Consider the following 20749-nt stretch of genomic DNA (forward strand, 5'->3'; position numbering starts at 1 on the left):
GCTCTGTGGTGCTTATGATAACTGTGTAATACCATAGTGTAGCAAATTAGTTAGGTAGGAGTTCTAATCCTTGTCTTGGCAACTGTGAAAATGTGTGTGTTTGTGTGTGAGAGTGTGTGAGTCTTTGTTGACACCTGCTTTTGTGGTCATTCACACTTACTGCACTTCCCTCACCCCTCCTTTAGCACTGCAGCTGGTGTCACTCACCTTGAAAGATACCTTTGGCCATCTCACCAACATATAACCGCTGTGGCACTTGTGATAACTGTGAAACATTATAGTACCAATACATAGCTAGGCAGGGGTTTGAAACTCAGCACTGGCAAGTGTGTGTGTTTGGGTCATCAGTATCCTGTGTGGGTGTTGGTGTGATTGTGTAAATAACAGGATCCATTGCAGAGTGGGTTTTGCTACATTTTCATATTGAGGACTCATATGTCCCAATGTCACATTACAAAGCCAACAGTTGTCAAACAACACAGAGGTTGTAGACAATTCACAGTCATACATTTATATATAGGCAACCATTATAATACCCAGAGACCTCTCTCTACCCACAGATCATACACACATATGCTTGGCTCTTTCTCTCTTCCTGTCTTTCTTTCCCTCCGTCTCTCTCTCAACCCCTCTCTGGTACATGTGGAAAAAATGTATCTGCTTTGCATAGGCAGCAGCTTGACTTTGGTAGGTAATGCTCATGATCAGCTGATTGCCTGTGCATGAACTGGAGTCCTCCACTTGCTAATTGCATATGGAACACCTGTGGTATCATTCCTATAGCCAATTGCATGGAAACACACCCCTATAAGTAAGCAGTGCAAGTGGGTGTTGGCACTTCTCCCTGACTGTGAGCAGGACATTATGAGGATGTGTGACAAACAGCATCACAAAGGGTAGTTGGAAATACCTCTTACAACAAACACTGTGGAGACAGGCCTAAAAACTGGAGGGGGATGTTCCAGACATGGGGACAGAATGTACTGCTGTTCTACATTTAAAGTAACATTGGTTTAACACGGTTTGTGTGGATATGGCTGTTTTGCATGATTTAAAGTCTGGCTTGACAGTGTTATGTGGCTGAGAAAACTCTCACCTGTAGGACTATCTGCAGACTGGCCAGAGTTTGGAGCCTGAGATTTGCTGTGTTACTCACACATTTTCTTTCTTCATAAATGCAGTAGCATACTCTGATTATTGTACTCAGGAAATGGTAACATCCATGTGTGTTACTGACTTCATATCCCTCAGAAGAGATGTGTCACAACAAACCCTGTTACACCAGCAATGCTCTCAGTTTATAACTGCAATATGTCAATATTGGCCCTGTGTTTTTGCCTCTGTCCCCCAAGCCTGTCACCCTTTGTTCATATGTCATGCAGTAAGAGGTGGATATGTACAGTATGCCATTATTTAATGACATAATTCCTGATATCAAGCCAGTGATATATCAGACTGTCAAACATGTCATGTAAAGGGGGCCTAATAGTTGTGGACAAAACCTGGATATTCTGTGGTAGTCTGTACAGTAGTGAGGTCTGTGTACTTATGTTGATTGTTGACAGAGTGCCTGTATTATGTAGCAGTGTATGGTGATCATGTTATTTGACCAGTGTACAGACTGGGGTAGATGTCAGTGCTCTTGGTCGGTCCGGTTCTATCTGACAGTGCATGCTGCTCTAATTTCTGATACTCTATCAGTCTATATGTTTGTAGGGCCAGACTGAGACATGTCCTATACCACAGTCAGGCGTCAGACTACACTGTGAATTGGGCCAGTATATGTAGGGTTAGTGTGTGAGTGGCAAACATGATTACTTTTGTTCACACAGGCCATTGACTGTACTATTATGTAGCCTTACTGTTATGTGACTGTGAGTGTGACTGTGTTGAGATCGGCTGTGGGTATGCACTTTCACACTGGTGTCTTTTACCCCATGCTGTTACACACCTGTAGGGCCTGCTATATTTGCAATTATATGTGTATTCCCCCATAGGTAAATTGAGTTGGTGTTGTGTGACAGTGCTTGGTGACATGCCTAGCAGTGCAGTGTATTTACCCTAGTGTGATGTTATGTCCAGATATTTGTCAGATGTACTGTTGCCTGGCCACCATGCATGTTGTGTATGTCTGACAAAGCAGTGGGCTGGTCTGAAGATGTATGTCAGTAACTAGTGTGAAGTATGTGGCTTGGGAATCTCTGCTCCTCCAGTTAATATGTGTTAGGACAGAAAGGAGGGCATGAATGCATCAACTGTGTGAGCTTATCTAGTCCAGTATTTCTGATATATCCCCATATTCATGGCTCTAAACATCCCCTTTGTTAGGCTTTTTCCACATTTCTTGCACTAAAGCATTCTGTGTATACCTCCTGACTGACCAGATTGTTTCAGACTGTCCATATTTATTGCTCATATTGTTTCTATATTCCATAGGATCATTACTGTGATTTGTGTGGTACTTAACTATGATGCTTTATGATGTCTGTAAGTAACTGATGGTGTACATCAGTTTCAGAAGAGCCTTCCTTCACAACGTGTATGTTGACACAATCCCTGATATATACACACACACACACACACACACACACATATATATATATATATATATATATATATATATATATATATATCTTATGTGTAAACATGAGTGTTGCATATACCTTCTCAGATGTATCCCACCATATTAATCTGATATCTGTATATTTATATATAAGAATATGACTGATTCAATACCTTTTTCATTTACAAGTACTAAACAATTGTAGTAGTCAGAGCAGTTGTTCACTACTATTCAGTGTGTGTACTGAATGATATATTTGAAACACAATAGACATCTTCACAGCTCAGATGACTTAGTGGTTAACTGCTGTGATTATATTGTACAGGATCCTGGGTTCAAGACCTGCAAGGGATGTTTATTTTGTTGCTAGGCAGAACAAGGACTATTGGATACAGAGTGGTTAAGGCAGTTTTGAGCAGCTTTAAGCAGGTTTGCGTGGGTTTGCGTGATGGTAAGCGCTGTTAATGTATGGTTAAATGTGTAGGCACTTACACCATGTAGGTTTCACTTACCAGTGCGCAAATCTGCTTAGCATTTACATTTAAGTAATGCTTACGCCTGCTATGCATAGCTCAGCCCTGGCAACCATTGATCACATTCACGTCTGATAAAATAGCAGGGTAACTGCATCTTTAATTAGTGTATTTAATTCCATGTACATAACATGCTTCTATGTCCTGTCATTACAGTAGCAAGGGGTGTGAGCATACTGTATGGAACATCTGAGTGTACATGGGTAGTGCCACAATCTTTTCTCTTTGTATGTGTTTCGTACATGCGTAGTATCCCAGGTTATATGCAGTCACACATGCATGTATTGTATCATTACATTACCACTTTTAACAGTGCTTTTCCAAGTAAGAGTGGATTGCAGATTGTAGTACTGGAACCATAGACCACTGCATGCAAAGCTGGACTCTGTGTACTGACTATCGTGCTCTTGGTGTATGACCTGTATGTTTTTATGCATCTCCTATTGGATATTGATTTTATATGTTGATATTAACAGTACACTACTATGTTTTTAGGACATGTCATTAAGGACTGCTGTCATGTAGTAATGGCATACCTATCAGTTTCAGACGTCTATCTGTCAGAATATTCATCCTAATGCATAACCTGTTGACTTGCTACTTTCTGTCTGTCCTCTGTACAGATGAGCAGATGTCAGGTATTCATCTTGGCTGCTTACAGGCAATCTCAGTTTGCCCAGTTGTCTTATGAATGCCACAGCTAGGAAACCCCACTCTGTATGCACCACATGCCATGGATACCTCAAACAGACAACCACAATTGACAGAACATGTTTTGGTACAGGTCCCTAACCCAGACACTGGCCATTTTATGCAATATATGTTGCATACATGTCAATTGGAGTACCTCACTGACCCTCTTCTAGAGAAAACCAGAGGAGTGGATGCTGAATTTAACTATCACCCTGGGGATCACTCATGTGGCATCAGTTGATAGATGACCTGTTGACAAATGTCAGGTGGCACGGTACCAGTGTACTCACATGCCCCACTCTTCTCATCTCTCCATGGACATTAGCCTGGTATACACCTAAAAACACCTACACCTATGACCTCAGTACTGAGAAAGGTGTGTGCATTATTGAGTATAACAGTGTCTGTGTGTTTGTAAACTTGTAGTTGAAAATCCTCTGAGGACCTTCTCACCCACTACACCCCCCCATTGCTATACTTAGAAATGGCTGCTGCTGTAATTCACATTAAATGTACCTCATTACACTCTTCACCCTATGGGCTACCTGGAGCTTGCAGTACCAACATAACACTGTTCTACAAATGGGTAGATAGGCGTGGGTTACCCTCTGAGTCCTAGCAAATGTGGGTATGTATGTGTGTGTGTGTCTGTGTGTGTGTGTGTGTGTGTGTGTGTGTGTGTGTGTGTGTGTGTGTGTGTGTGTGTGTGTGTGTGTGTGTGTGTGTGTGTGTGTGTGTGTGTGTGTGTGTGTGTGTGCGTGTGTGCGTGTGTGCGTGTGTGTGTGCAATTGTGTGTGACTGTGCATATTTGTATGAGACAGCATTCTGAAGCCACATTCTCCCAATACAATAAACCTTGCCATACATTATAAGGGCTGGTGATGTTGCTGACATTACGGGAGCCATGACAAACCCTCACCCTACTATCCCTGTGGCATGTGCAATAAATGCATATCCCTGTAGTAACACTGATTAGAATGACAAGGGTTTGTATTGTAGTTGTGGTCAATGTGTGATTGTGGGTATGTCATAGCATTATCATGGGTTTCAGTGAGTACAATATCCAATGTGGGTATGAGTGCTGAGTTTACTGTCTTTACACCATGGTACCCCCAGTACATGTCCCAAGGTCCACTGTATGAGGACCGCTGTCACCAACAACTATACAGGTAACTGATTACACTATCCCACACAATGATGCATGCGGTGTGTGCAAAAACTCTCTAACAGTATGGACTCACTGACAAGGTAGTTAGCACTGCTAAACCCAGGTCTGCCAAATGTGTCTATGACTGTATGTGTTTGCCAATGTGTATATGGCAGTATGTCATACTGTGTATTGTTCATTAATACCAATACATCCCCCATTACCATACTGTACAAGGCTTGGTGATGTTCTTCACTTAACAGGAAACTCAAGACACACTTCATCCTAAAAGCTCTGTGGTGTGTGCAATTAAGGGCAAACATGTTAGTAGCTATAAGTACCTAGGTAGGGGTTCTACTCTCAGTGTTGCAAAGTAAGTGTGTGTGTATGTGAAGGGATCTACTTCAGTCTGCAGAAAATATATGTCCCAGGAGATCATTTGTCTGAGAATGAACTGGCAAAAGGTAACATTTCAAAGGAATCATCTTGTGGAAATTCATTCCATCAAAACTAGTAGTGGATGTGTAAATGCCCTCTATCCCACTGTACAGTTGTACAGCGATACTGGAGTTGGTATATATAGTTGGGTGTGGTTGTTGTGGGCACAGTCACCTGCATTGGGGTTATTGTGTGTATCCCCCTGCTTAGTCTGCTGTTATACTGTACAGTTTATGTTAACAGGTTAAGTATTTCTTAATCACACTATGTGTGGTTCTATGCCACCCCACACCCTCTAAAGTGGGGGACTGTGCCACCCACACCAGCACACCTATGTTTACCAACTCTAGGACTGCACTACATTGGGGAAGAGGACATATAGCCTGCCAGTACCATTGTCAATGACATTAAACTGGCAGACTGATTATTTACTGATGTAATGTTTTAACTAATTGGTCTTAGTGGAATAACATAGATCAAACTTAGTTCACTGCAAAATTAAGTACATCCACGTGTACAGTATTCTCTGTGTATTGCATCAACACCAAAGCCTCGGTGCGTGTGTGTGTGTGTGTGTGTGTGTGTGTGTGTGTGTGTGTGTTTGTGTGTGTGTGTGTATGTGTGTGTGTTTGTGTGTTATTCACAAACATTTGGTGTGTGCCACCCAATACACTTACCATTGTCCACTGTAGAAGAGTGCTGACATCAGCCACCATGCACTCACCTGTATACACCCCTCAGACCAATCATCCATGCGGCACATGCAGCAACTGTTATACAGACCTGTTACTTGTGTTCATCTATACCCAGGATATGACACAGTCAATGTGTCACCACAGTGCCATAACCTTTTTAGGAATGGACAGCAGACCAACATCCTGCTGACACATAGACATCTACAACACAAACAGAATACATTATGGAGACCACAATCAGTCAGTGTTAATAACAGCTGTAATGCATCATGGCTAGGCAGCTACACACCCTGACATGTAAGCATTAAACATTCCAGCTGAAAACACGTTAAACAGCATTACATTGCTAAACCTTAGTACATTCACCCTGTGCATCAGAACCATATTGGCATGTTCCAGCATCAATGGTATGGATGACAGGGATGTGACACAGGTATCATCATATCCACAGGGTGTGTGGTGGGATTTCCAGAGGCCTAGGCTGAGTCATTTGGTTGACATCATGTGCATGTGTATTAGGGGGTTCTTTAACAATTGGACTGTGCAGATGTGGTGTGTATAGGTAGGGAGGTGCCCTAGCTGTATTGGTGATGTGTGTGTGTATGTATGCACACAGTTCTGCCATGTGGCTGCCCTATACAGGAGTTTGTTGGGCAGCTGCAGACCGTACATGGCAGGGTGTACAGTTCACCATCTCCAGCCACGGACACAGGAACTGTGCCTGCCAGGGGTTCCACAGGCACTACCAGGTAGAATCCCAGATATGGTACTCTCCCCTGATGATGACAATTGTCTGCTGGATCTAAGTGGCAACTCACAGATAGGCTCTGAGCTAGTGCAAAATAGCAAAAAATACACTGAACCCACTGATATTGCCAACATCATGGCAGATAGATTCAGTGCAAACTTCACCCCCCCTCTCACCCCAAAAGGGCCCACAACAATACCGGAAAAGTGTAGTGTCCTGGAAATCACAGACGCACAGGTGAAAACAGCCCTTTCAAAAGCCAAAAGCACAGCGTCAATGGAGCCAGATGGTGTTCCAGGTTGTGTCTTTCACGAACTACAGAACAAATTAACCCCACACCTAAACACACTGTTCAACCTCAGCCTCTGCACAGGCTATGTGCCCATAGAATGGGGCACAGCAACGGTTATTCCGCTCCACAAAGGAGGGGCCACAACTGACCCTGGTAGCTATCGCCCCATAAGCCTGACTAGCCTGGTCTGCAAGGCTATGGAGCGCATCATCATGGAACTCATTAACAAAGACATTGGGAACCTCCAAACACTTGACCTGACCCAGTTCAGCTTTGTTAAGGGCAGATCATGCCTACTAAACTTGGTTGACTTCTTTGAGACAGTCACCAAGGCCATAGATGAGGAGGAGGTAGTTCACACAGCCTATCTTGACCTCGCCAAGGCTTTTGACACCATTCCCCACTCGGGAATTATAGAAAAACTCACCAGTCTGAACATAAACCCCTACGTCACGAGATGGGTTGCCAACTGGCTTACAGACAGAACTCACACGGTAAGAATAGCGGGCTCCAAGTCCGACACTAAACCAGTCACAAGTGATGTCCCACAAGGCTCGGTCCTGGGACCCCTACTGTTCGGCATATACTTCTCAGAAGTACAGGTAAACACAGGAGGACTATGGCTAACCAAGTTTGCTGATGACTGCAAACTGGAAGCCATAACTGACTCACCGGCTGACACAGACATTCTCCAAAAGGGCCTTACTGAGATGGACACCTGGTGTCAAAGTCATGGTCTCAAGCTAAATGCCAAAAAATGCATAGTCATCCCATTTGGGAAAAACAAAACACCCATGAATTACCACATAGGTGGCAGCCCCCTTAATACAGAAGAGGTAATAAGAGATCTGGGGACCCAGGTAGATAGTAATCTCTCCTTTGACAATCATATTGCCCAAGTAGTTAGGAAATCCTTCTATGTAGCCCATCTAATTACTAAAGGGTTCGCATCTAGAAATAAAGAGGTTATAGTGCCCCTCTACTCGTCACTCATCAGACCTATCATAGAGTACAATGCCCCGTTTGTGATGTACCTCACAAGACACTTCCAACAGCTGGAAAGACCACAAAAGTACCTCACCAAGAGGATTACTGGTCTCAAACATATGTCCTATGCAGCCTGACTGGAAAAACTCCAGCTGTACTCAGTGGCATATCGCTTATTCAGAGGTAATCTCTGCCTGACTTACAAAGCCATGTCCATCTCAGAATTGATGGACATGTTCTACCTACAGAAATCCAAGTCACTGTGAGCTACTAGCTCTAGTGAGCTAAACCTCGCCACAACAATAAATAGAACATGCTGGAGGGATAGATTCATATCACAGAGACTCCCCATGCTTTGCAACAAAATTCCTAACTACATTAGGTAGAGCCCCTCAATAACACTCTTCAAGAGAAACCTTGACGAGTGGATGGGTAACAGAAAATAGACCCTTGGGATCAGTTCTTTGGCTCTTCTTGACAGAGGCTCAGTTAATTAATCAATGGGATGGCAAAAGCTGACACACTCTGGCTAGGCTTATAAATGCCCTGGGGCAGATAGCCGAGTACCTACCTATGAACCTATGAACCTATGGATCTGTGTCCCTGTTGGGACTGTCCAGGACCACATGACTGTGGCCTGCTGCATTGTGGTGTGGTCAGCACCCCCCCTGCAGTGCTAGTGCTGGTACTGCTACTATGGGAGTGGCTGTGAGTTGTTGCACTTCCACATAGACCTCCACCTGTCAGTGTTGCTGATCTACATCCACGTGGCTGACACCCTGCTCCCACCACATGCTCTAACACAGACACCACACGGTTGAGGATTCCCACCATCTCACGCGACTGTCTATCCAGGATGTCTGCAAAATAATGGTGAGCACCTGCAAGATCACGAATGTTGTCAAGTACAGCAGAATGAGGAGCTGTCTAGAGCCTCAGACTCTGTCTGGTATAATGTTCCATATGTGCCTTTACCTCCATGATGGCCCAAAACATGCATTGGGAGGGTGGCCTAATGGTTAAGGTGTTTGCTTTACAAACACAAAGTGCACGGTTTGAGTCTCACAAGGGATAATTGGCTAGGCTTAAAATGGCTTGCAAGGGCAGTTAGCTTAGTACTAACCTATGAATCTATGAATCTGGTGACACCTGCTGTAGCACTTCTGCCAGGGGCATAATGGCCAGCAGCCCTCCTATGAGCACCCCTGTACATCTGCCTGTGTGGCATCTCGCCGATCATCCAGCTATGGCTGCTGCGTACAGACACACTTGCCATAGTCCCCACACTGTCCTGTCTCATGCCACCACCCTGCAACTGTCCCTCATCTTTGGCCACTGGTGATGGGGTATATATGGGCATTGTGACTGTGTGTGGGGATGGGGTGGATAAAAGTGGGATATCAACTGATGGCACAGCTTCAGCCCCTGACAACCCTGCCTGTGCCTCACCATACCTATCATCATTGTCAGAGTTTGTATGGATGCTAACATTGGTTAGCCTGCAGGAGGAACCCTGACCCACCTCACCACCTGTGAGGGGAAAACAAAAAATGTGATGAAAGACCTGTAAGTTATTGCTTACCTCTACACTCACTCACACACACACACACACACACACACACACACACACACACACACACACACACACACACACACACACACACACACACACACACCCACACACACCCATACACACCCACACACACCCACACACACACACTTACAGGTGAGGTGGCACAAAGGTATTACACAGACCTCTCATTACCCAACAGTCAACATGCATGACATATGGTGCTCAACAGCATGCACTGCAGCTATACTCAATTCTTGTTACCAACAATATACATTTCTGTGTTGCATGAGTTGTGTTAGTAGGTGATGCCCCTTCCCCTGGAACACACTGCACCCATGTACACAGTATTGCTGTCCACCTGTACAACACCCTGGCATGTACTGTGCACCATACCTCACAAGTGTACACACCATTGCTGAATGCATATATGTGAGGCAGTTATGTTTGCTCTGTTACTCAAAGCCCTTATGTGTTTGTCCGACACATACCCGGGATGGTATGAGGACTGATGTCAATAGTTATTGCCTGACCTCTGATTTGCAGATCTCATCATCAGCAGTGCATGTATGAGCAATAAAATCCAATTACACTGACAACCTTCAAAGCTTAATGTGGATATGAGGAGTGTAAATACCCTTGTTGACATGCCAGCCTCTTCCATGATATGCAATGGGGCCACAATACTGCATATGTTAACATTACATACACCTGATATGTGACATATGACCTGTGAAATCACATGCAGTATCTGATGCTGAATGAGATGCATACAATATGTGGGTTGCATAAGTGTGCACACCCTGAACACAATGGTTTGTTGCAGCACCTAAGTGAACTACGGCAGTTGCTATTCTAGGAAGGGGTATACTAGCATGGCCCATCTTTACTTGCCATTATTTGGTCACTCCACCCTACAAATGTCCCCCAACTCTGCAGATTGCAAGGTAAGCTCATGTGCACAGCCCTTGGAGGTTACACAGTACCTTTACTACTGCTGTGGAATCAGGGTTATGTCTGGCACAATTCATGACCTTGACTGTATTCAGATACAGCCATTCCTAGGGAGCTTTGGATGTATGCTTCAGTTCACTGTTGTGTTTCAGGATGACACCCCTCCCCATCCTCAGCCTTATTGCAGATGCTTGATAACTATGGGCCACACATGAGTGTTATTTTGCAGTGTTCCAAATTCAGAATGCCATGTCTACCGGCCTAGTTCTTCCTAATGATCAACAAACCTAAAGGTGTATGCTGGCACCAGCAAGGTAAAAATGAGGATGGTGGGCCTGAGGTGGAGTGAGGTGTTGCTTGTGCACCACATGTATCTTTATTAATATTATCTGTAGGTTTCAGCCTTGGTCTCAGTACACCATTACACATTGCAACACATGCCTTTGGGATACTTGATGTAGAGAGGCCTGGATGATGTTTCCTGCGGAACAACTCTTCCATCAGATTACCTTAACCCATAGGCCACATGTGTACAAATTCCAGGCAATTGTCGACACAGGTACTGCACAGGGCAGTACTTGCTAGACATTCCTGCAAGTCCCTCAGTGTTGCTACATGTTTCTGGGCAGCCTCTGTGACCACTTTGCAACACGTGTTGTCATCTGTCTTGGATGGGCATCTGTTTATTTTCTACATTAATGTTGTCCCATACTTCATACACACATACATGACTGTCTGCCATGGTATATGAAATGGTGAGATAAGGCTAGGTCTCCCACTCCTGAGTGCTACCTTTTGGATATGGGATCCATTCTATGGTTTGTAAGATGTGTGCAAGCCACAGCTGCCTCTGTTGCAGGTGAGTGGGCAAATGTCATGGACATACTTCTTGGACAGCAGACCATCACTTGATGTGACATTGAGGCCCTGTACTTGATGGAAGGTGTGTATGCAAGAAGAGTCAATGCTGTCAGTACCTCACAAGCTGTTCCAAAATATGTTATTTGGAGTGTGTCCACACATATGCTTCCAGTGTTTGTTAAGGTATGTATTCTCTATATTTGTTGTCCTAACATAGGATTCCATATTACACATTCATTGCTCATTTTAGGATCACATTACAGGTTGTAAAAGGTGTGGAATGTGGTATTGTGATTTGCGGTTGTTTAGATCAGATACAGTTGCCATTGTAATAATGTTGCATACACTGTTGTAGCCACTGTATAAGGGTAATGTTTCAGACATGTCCCTACTGTAGGCCATTTGTCCCAACATTATGTTCATCTCTGTCCACACATCTTGCACTGACAGGTTCTTAGGTAAACTGTAGGACCCTTACATACCCTTCAGATATGCCACCATAATGACCACTGTGATGCAGTGCAGTTAACAGCAACAATAAGTGAATATGTACAGCATGCATTATGGGTAGTTGTGTTAAATGTGTGCATGGCAAATACCATAGCCATAACATGGCTGGTGTATTGGCAAACCTAAACAAAACAACTCCATCTTCACCAGCTACAGGCTGCTGTCTCAGATGTATACCAGAGAGACCTACATAGTTGTGTGAGAGACGTAATGTCAGTAGCCACACCTGTGGCATTTGTACAGGGTGGGAGCAGCATTTCAGTACCTCAAAAGTACAAACCCACAATAATAGAGATTATACACATCTGTTCATTACTACACTGCAGCAACAGACTATTTTATCTGACATATGCATGTAGATACTTTACAGATGATGGATAAGCAACAGTGGTCTACTAATGTGCCCTGGAGCCTTACCTGGATGCTCATTGTCCATTGTGTGGGTGGCACCCACCTCCACAATGCTATCTTCCAGTTGCTGGCTTGGCTGATGGGCAGGTGCCCCAAAGCTGGCGAGATGCTCCTCAGCATGTGTCAGTGGGGGCTGGATGACATGACCCCCATCTGTGGCTAGCTGGTCCCTCCTAATGTCAGCAGCATGCTGATGGACATGACGGATCACACCTGCTCATAACTCTGGTTATGCAGGCCAACATCATTCACCCAGTGGATGAGCTTGTTCCACTGGTGGTCCTCTCCTGCAGATCTTGGGCCCTGTGCCCAAATAGGATGCCATGATGGAGTATCACAAATTGGATGATGACATCATTTTCTTGTGGTGTGTAAGCAAGGAAGCATTCTCGTGACATTGTACCTGGAAGACATAAACAGGAAAAAGGGTCGAAGGACCTCATACTGCACCCACTACTGGTGCAGGACCAGCAGACGAGGAGGTCCTAGGGCGGGTCTCAGTTGTGCTGGGGCCCAGTGCCATGGTCAGATGAGGATGAGGTGGGAGAGGTGCGTCCACTGGGACCGGCATTCCCAAACATGCTATGGTGTTGCAGTTTTACATCATATGTAGGTTAGTAATACTCAACACAATCCAGGATTAATTATAACAGTATGCATAGATATTCCCATTAACCCAAAATGCCAGATTTGGAACAGTTTCATAGTAAACAGAACACATGCATATATGGAACTACAGTGGCCATTACAATGACATGCAGGTTACATTGCTCTAGCAAGAGGCCACCAATGATAGTATTTCAACAAGAAACATTAATAGAAACACATTTAAATATTTATTGAACAATAGGACATAGGTCCCAACAGTAGTTTTGGTGTAAACATACCCATTGATTTGTGTGTTTAGATTATTGTTGGAGATATGGTGGTGGGGGGAGAGACATGTCAATTAACAACTTATATATCATTGCAGTACTCAAAACATTAATGATCATTGCTCTACATGTATTATTGCAATGCCCTATGGCCTTGGTTTCAGCAGTGGTATGTTTGTACACAGTGTATACTTCAACTGTCTTATAGCTAAATTCTACTTGTCTTACTTGATAGACCTGTGGAGGGAATGTTTGGTAACACTACCTGACTGTTTCTACACATATTCCCATATTCCTAGTTGTAATTATGCACATACCTCTCAATCTGTTAATGCATGTCATCTGGGCAAAGTTTGACAACATAGGGGTACAAATAAGGACATATTTTGAATATTGCTCTTGTAAACTTTTAGACAGTTGCTAGAGTAACAGGGTTTATTTTAATAAAGATTTTCTGAGGGATTTGAAGACTGACACAACTGTATGTCATTATTTGGTGACTACAATCTTGAGATCATCCCACTGATTTCCAAGGAAAAAGGAGAACAGGCCAAAAATATGAGCCAAATATTTGGACATTCTGGGAAAATCTGTACAGTTGAGAGGTATGATTATGCATACAGCTTACTACCTCTCACAGGATTCAAACCATGGCTGTGTCTGCTAAAAATACAATATCTGTTTCATCAGATGGAGCTATTTAGACACCACAATCTGCTCCTTCATTATTTTCTTTGTAAGTCTCTCTTGGTAGTACAATCTGACCTTGTAATTACAACAGTCTTATGCATACATTCCTAGACATATTTTTATGTAGCACAGTGTGAGAAAAGTGGTTGACACAACAGTACTATTCTGATATCAGATGTTGGTGAATGCTTCATGTCAGGCCATACAATACCAGAGTAAACACTACCAGTCCAGGAGTTAAAACTTCATTGCCAGGCAGTTACAGTTTTCTTATCTGAAAAACCTGTGGGGGGGAATGTTTCTTAACACTACCGGACTGTTTCTACACATATTCAAAGATTTCTAGTTAATATTATGCATACAGCTTACTACTACCACTCCAAGGATTTGAACCATGGCTGTGTGTGCTAAAAATACAACTATTTGAATTTCACCAGAGTGAGCTATTTAGAAACTGCTGTCTGTTCTTTCAGTGTTTTATGTCTCAGTTACTCTTGTTTGTATAATCAGACCTTGTTCTTACAACAGTCTTACACAGACATTCCTAGATATATTTTTTATGTAGCACAGTGTGAGTAACAGTGGTTAACACAACATTACTATTCAGGGACTGCAACATTAAATGCCATACAATACCAGAGTAAACACAACCAGTCCAGGATGTAGAACTTTATTGCCAGGCAGTTACGGTTTTATTGAAATATGACCTATATGGGACTATTACTGTCATATTGTCTGGTTTATTCAGTACAACCCATACACAGTTTTTATACTGCCAGGTGACTTTCTACTACTATATATTTATTTGGTATGACCACTACAAGCAGGATTGTTACTCACCAGCCTCACAACACAGCCTTTGCAACCTGTTAGCATGGGCTTCCTGATTCACAGCCCACTAAAGTAATCAAAAGTTGCAGTACATGAAGGAGCCCATTAACAGCTCATAGCTTTAACTCATCTGTACTAAGTACAAAACTGTTGTAACCTAACCCAGTGCATTTCACTCCTTGTGCTTGCAAAAATCAAGTTAAATAAAAAATACATTCATAGTTAACATTTTAACATTAAACTTCTAGACTTCATTCTCTTCAGTTTATTCACAGGCAAACAAGAACACTGTTAATAGCCAACAAAACAAGAAAACCATGGACTGTACCAAAATTACATGACTGATATGATGGCTGCCTACTACAATCAGTTCCTTCCTTTACACCATAACTACTGTGGGATGCAGGATACACACACCCAAGCAAACACACATATGTGACTATCAACAGTTTTACAACTGTGTACATTCATATGTTTGCTTGAGGTAAAAATGAACAAATGCATAAATAATGACTGAGAAGTGTATTTCAGTTCACTACTTTGAGAACCATCCAGTGCAGCCCATCACACACACTCCCATGCCCTCCCCAACAATCAGGAATGGATTTTAAATTTTACTCTTCTATATTTAGAAGCTGCAATGGTGATGGACAGGTTGACAGACGAGATCAGACAAGAGTCCCCATGGACTATGAAGTTTGCAGATGACATTGTGATCTGTAGTGAGAGTAGGGAACAGGTGGAGGAGACCCTGGAGAGGTGGAGATATGCTCTAGAGAGAAGAGGAATGAAGGTCAGCAGGACTAAGACAGAGTATATGTGTCTGTGAATGAGAGGAAGGATAGAGGAATGGTGAGGATGCAGGGAGTAGAGGTGGCGAAGGTGAATGAGTTTAAGTACTTGGGATCAACAGTTCAGAGTAATGGTGAGTGTGGAAGAGAGGTGAAGAAGAGAGTACAGGCAGGATGGAGTGGGTGGAGAAGAGTGTCAGGAGTAATTTGTAACAGACGAGCACCAGTAAGAGTGAAAGGGAAGGTCTACAAGAGGGTAGTGAGACCAGCTATGTTATACGGGTTGGAGACAGTGGCATTGACAAAAAGGCAGGAGTCAGAGTTTGACGTGGCAGAGTTGAAGATGTTAAGATTTGCACTGGGTGTAATGAGGATGGATGGGATTAGGAATAAGTATATTAGAGGGTCAGCCCAGGTTGGAAGGTTTGGAGACAAAGCCAGAGAGGTAAGATTACGTTGGTTTGGACATGTGCTGGGGAGGGATGCAGAGTATATTGGGAAAAAGATGCTAAGGATGAAGCTGCCAGGTAACAGGAAAAGAGGAAGGCCTAAGATAAGGTTTATGGATGTGGTGAGAGAGAATATGCAGGTGGCTGGTGTGACAGAGCAAGATGCAGAGGACAGGAGGAAATGGAAACAGTTGATCTGCTGTGGCGATCCCTAACGGGAGCAGCCGAAAGAAGAAGAAGAAGATATTTAGAAGCTGCATTAGCAAGCATTTTTTAAAGGACACAAATTCTGAAACTTACATGCCTGACATTTAGTGACAGTAATCCACAACAATTTGCTGGAAGCCACAAATTTTATGAGGAATAGACCAAAATTTTTTATTTTATTTTATTTTTATTTATTTAACATTTGTTGACCAGGAAAGTCCGACTAGGTTCCACAGAGCCTGTTTTCAGCAGATGCCCGGGGAGAAATGCTCCAGATGCATGTCTTTGGTATATGTATATAATTCAGTGATTATATATGTGTATATAATCAAAAATAATTCTTAATTTCTTTATGCAAGAATTTTGGATGAAGCCAAAAATAATTGGGGCTGGATTTGCCAAAAGGGACATATTTTAAATACTATTTTTCGATCTATTTCAATGGGGTGGCCATGGTGGTGCAGCAGTTAGCATTGTCACCTCATAGCAAAAGGTTCTCCGGTTCGATCCTCAGCTGGGGTGCCTTCTGTGTGGAGTCTGCATGTCCTCCTCGTGGTCGCGTGGGTTTCCTCTGGGTGGTCCAGTTTCCTCCCACATCCCAAAGACATGCTGTAGGTGGATTGGACACTCTAAATCAGCCCTGTGATGGTGTGCATGTGTGTGCCTTCTGTGGAAGGTTGGGTACAGGCCTGGCAACTCAACATCGCAAAACACCACTGCCAATCATGAGCAGACAGGTGATCTGCTGTAGTGAACTCTAACTGGGAAAAGCCGAAAGAAAAAGAAGGAAATTATTTTCTTTGGTTCCAAGTTATGGCATGCCAAAATTTTTTGGGGATTGCTTTTATGGGAGGCTAGTGGCTGGGAGAAATAGTGCTTCTTATCATTGTTTTGCTTGGTTGCATAGCTGTTTATACTTTTGGTGCTTCATGTCATTTTTAGCTCTTTGCCAGCTTTATCTGTTGTTACTAGTAAGTTTTTATTAGGCTTAGTTGGCCAGGGAGCATGAATATTTTTACATAGGAACATATGTTCATACTAGGCTAGCTGCCCTTGCAAGCCTAGCCCATTATCTCTTAGTGAGACTCAAACCCTGTACCTTGTGTTTGTAAGGCAAACACTTTAACCATTAGGCCACTCAGTTGTTTAGGGCATCAAGAAATATTTTGTTGATTTGGCTGACGGCATCACGTAAGAGTAGGGTTTTTAGTATGGACCAGTTTATTGATTTTAGTAATGAATTAAAGTGATGTCCAAATTGTTGGAGGTTTTATAGATGTGGTTTCTGGAGGTGTGGGTCTGGTAGGGTTCCAGAGTTGAAGTATTTGTGGGGATCTGAAACCAGTATCCAGTCAAGAGTAGATCATTGGTTGTTATTTTTTGGAATTGTAGTTGGAGTAGAGGTGAGTTGAGTAAAACTATGTAGGTTGATGCTATTGGTGGGGTAGTTGGACTTTTAGGTTTTGCAATTAACTAATTAAAGTTAAAATGTTATCGTAACATGTTTTGCAGAAATACATATTTATAAATAATCAAAAAAATATGACACTTTAATAATTGGCATTACTCATTATAAACCATAGCAATTTTTCAAAATGAAGACAAAAGTGCAGGCAATTACTGAAAAGGATTAAGCCTCTAATCTCTTAGTGAACTGCTTCCTGTAGGTAAGGGTATAGGGTGTGATTCTTTCTACCTACCGTGTAACTTTGATTAAATTTCTTATCCAGACATTGCAACTGTGTTGCCAATTTACAAGTTTTAAAAGGTAGAAAAACAAAAAGAACAGGTACATACATGAGGCTAAATACTCATGTCCAGTTCTGGACAATAAGAGTAGAGCTGGATGAAAGTGAAATGGGTCCTTAGGCAGTGTAATGAAGTAGAACCCCCCCACACACACACACTGCAGCCATACCAATATCCCTTTATTTGGCTGTCTCCCTCTAGTTGCTACAAAGCATTGTTGAAACCTGTCAGTGTGCATACTATTTTCTTCTTTATTTTTACAATGCTTACAGAGATTTGTTTTTAATTAAAAACTTTTTTAAAATGTTACAACAAAAACACTGACAACCATTTGATTAGCAGTACAAAACACACACACACATACACTCCCAGTGAAAACAGACAGTCAACATCTCTTTCTTTGAATCTCATATTTGTTGAAAATGGATATGGCAATCTATTAAAATATAGCAGATAGATAAGGATTCATGGTCAAATAGCATCTGCTGGGTACAGGAATTTACATGACAGATGTGTAATAAATTTGCTGATATCTTTGGGCAGTCTACTTGGTACTTTAGACAAAGGCTGAAGTATTAAAAAGTTGCACTACATGAAGCAGCTCATTAATAGCTCATAGCTTTAACTCATCTGTACTAAGTACCAAACTGTTGTAACCCAACCCAGTGCATTTCACTCTTTGTGCTTGCAAAAAGCAAGTTAAATTAAAAATACATTTATAGTTAATATTTTAACATTAAAGTGGTAGACTTCATTCTCTTTAGTTTATTCACAGACAAATAAGAACACTGGTAATAGCCAACAAAACAAGAAAACCAAGGACTGTACCAAAATGACATGATTGATATGATGACTGCCTACTACAATCAATTCCTTCCTTTACACCATAACTACTGTGGGATGCAGGATATACACAACCAAGCAAACACACATATGTGACTATCAACAGTTTTACAACTGTATACATTCATAGGTTTGCTTGAGGTAAAAATAAACAAATGCATAAATAATGACTGAGAAGTGTATTTCAGTTCACTACTTGGAGAACAATTCAGTGCAGCCCATCACACACACTCCCATGCCCTCTCCAACAATCAGGAATAAATTTTAAATTTTACTCTTCTATATTTAGAAGCTGCATTAGCAAGCATTTTTTAAAGGACACAAATTCTGAAACTCACATGCCTGACATTTAGTGACAGTAATCCACAACAATTTGCTGGGAAGCCACATATTTTACAATGAATAGACGAAAAATAATTCTTAATTTCTTTGTGCAAGAATTCTGGACAAAGCCAAAAATAATTGGGGGTGGAGTTCCCAAAAGGGACATATTTTAAATACTATTTTTCGATCTGTTAACCAGGTAAACCCACTGGAGTAAGTGTCCCTTTTAGGGGTGACCCAGGAGCAGTGGCAGCTGGTGACTTCAAATCAAAGGGGGGCTGCAGGAGACAGCTGAATGGATGTGGTCAAGGGGAAGGGGTGTGGTCAACTAGAAAGGGGAGGAGCTATGTTCAAAACTACAAAAACTAACTTTAATTAAATACGCTGCCCTGGGTGGCAAACCATCATTATGAGAGTCCAATCAAGACAAAAATAAGTGTAAAAGAATAAAAATATTTCAATGCATTGGCTGCATGACAGCTTACTTAATATCTAGATGGAAACAAATGGTTGTGAGGCATGAAAAAATAAATTACTTTTTAAATACATTACTGGAATGCCAGTCAAAATCAAGTATAAGAAAAACCAGAAGCACTCAACTCAAACCACTTCTCCTTGCAATGCAGTTCTAATTATAATTTATATTCAGCTTTATTAAAGTACCAAGTAACATGCTGAAAGTAGAAATCTCTGTGATGCCCCCACTTGTAAAAATGTTTCTTATCCAAAAAAGACCTGCTACCTGACAACTATCTACTTGTTTCATGGGGAAAACATGAAAGTAAAAAATGAAAAGCAAACAAGAAACAAGCTCAAGATACATTACTTAAAGGATTACTGTACAGGTTATGGACCACACATGATTGGCATTCTGTTTAGTTTACGGGTAAAGTCTGTAGAGATGACTGGAAGTCTCCAACAAGTGTAATGAGCTTTTTAAAATAACGGAATCCTGTCCTTTAATACCCAAGGCTTATACATTATCTAGTCAAGTATTCTCTGCATGGCAACAACAAAAAGGCTTTCAATGTTGGCAATTCTTGCTTATTAAAGCTTACTTGCATCTTACGATCTCAGACAAGCTTACCTTATGGTCATTAAAGCATTGCTACTTAAACACAGAGCAACAGGCACTTTGAGTGATAAGCATAAATCAACAGTACAAAAATATGACAGAAACCAGACCGTTCTGCAAAATCAAGGACAGATGAAAAGCCACTGTAGGACTTGTGTTTACCTTGGATGGGGGGGGGGGCACACTGCACATTTACACTGCATAACTGCTCCTTGCCTTGCTTGGACACATCCAGAGTCACTACATGGTGGAGTGGGATGCAGCAAGTATGTCACAATTTGAAATGTCTCTGGCTGACTGTGATGGCCCTGACACATTTGTCATACCTCTCAACCTCAGAGCAAGAAATCTGGACAAAGCCATACACAGAAGTGGGACAAAGGCCCAAAAATAAGGACAATTTTTAAATATTGCCCTAATAAACTTAGAAAGATAATAGAATAGGTCTTGCATTAGTATGACTTTTCTGAAGGGTATAAAATCTGAAACTCAAATGTCTGTCATTATTTTCTA

The sequence above is a fragment of the Protopterus annectens genome, chromosome 1.part1 (genome assembly GCF_019279795.1).
Source record: "Protopterus annectens isolate FY-2018-M chromosome 1.part1, PAN1.0, whole genome shotgun sequence".
NCBI classification, from domain to species: domain Eukaryota; kingdom Metazoa; phylum Chordata; order Ceratodontiformes; family Protopteridae; genus Protopterus; species Protopterus annectens.